This window comes from Triticum aestivum, chromosome 5B (genome assembly GCF_018294505.1).
Source record: "Triticum aestivum cultivar Chinese Spring chromosome 5B, IWGSC CS RefSeq v2.1, whole genome shotgun sequence".
NCBI lineage: Eukaryota > Viridiplantae > Streptophyta > Magnoliopsida > Poales > Poaceae > Triticum > Triticum aestivum.
In genome coordinates, this window is record NC_057807.1 from 571,101,454 (window position 1) to 571,102,209 (window position 756).

Below are 756 nucleotides of genomic sequence, written 5' to 3' on the forward strand. Positions count from 1 at the left end.
TCGGGTAGGGGGTCCCGAACTGTGCGTCTAGGCGGATGGTAACATGAGACGAGGGACACGATGTTTTTACCCGGGTTCGGGCCCTCTTGATGGAGGTAAAACCCTACGTCCTGCTTGATTAATATTGATGATGTGGGTTACAAGAGTAGATCTACCACGAGATCAAGGATGCTAAACCCTAGGAGCTAGCCTATGGTATGATTGTTGTTCGTCCTATGGACTAAAGCCATCCGATTTATATAGACACCGGAGAGGGCTAGGGTTACACAGAGTCAGTTACAATGGTAGGAGATCTACATATCCGTATCGCCAAGCTTGCTTTCCACGCCAAGGAAAGTCCCATCCGGACACGGGACGAAGTCTTCAATCTTGTATCTTCATAGTCTTGGAGTCCGGCAGATGATGGTAGTTCAGCTATCCGGATACCCTCTAGTCCGGGACTCCCTCAGTAGCCCCTGAACCAGGCTTCAATGACGACGAGTCCGGCGCGCATATTGTCTTCGGCATTACAAGGCGGGTTCCTCCTCCGAATAATTTATAGAAGATCGTGAACACCAGGATAGTGTCTGGCTCTGCAAAAATAAATTCCACATACCACCGTAGAGAGAATAATATTACACAAGATCAATCTGCTGACGTATTCTGCGGCGTGACGTCAGACCACTTCCAAGCCTTTACTCGAATTGTTTTTATTGTTCCACCTCAGCGCGTTTAGCGAGGCGGTTTCCTTGGCACGTCTTGTCGAAGTAGAGATAG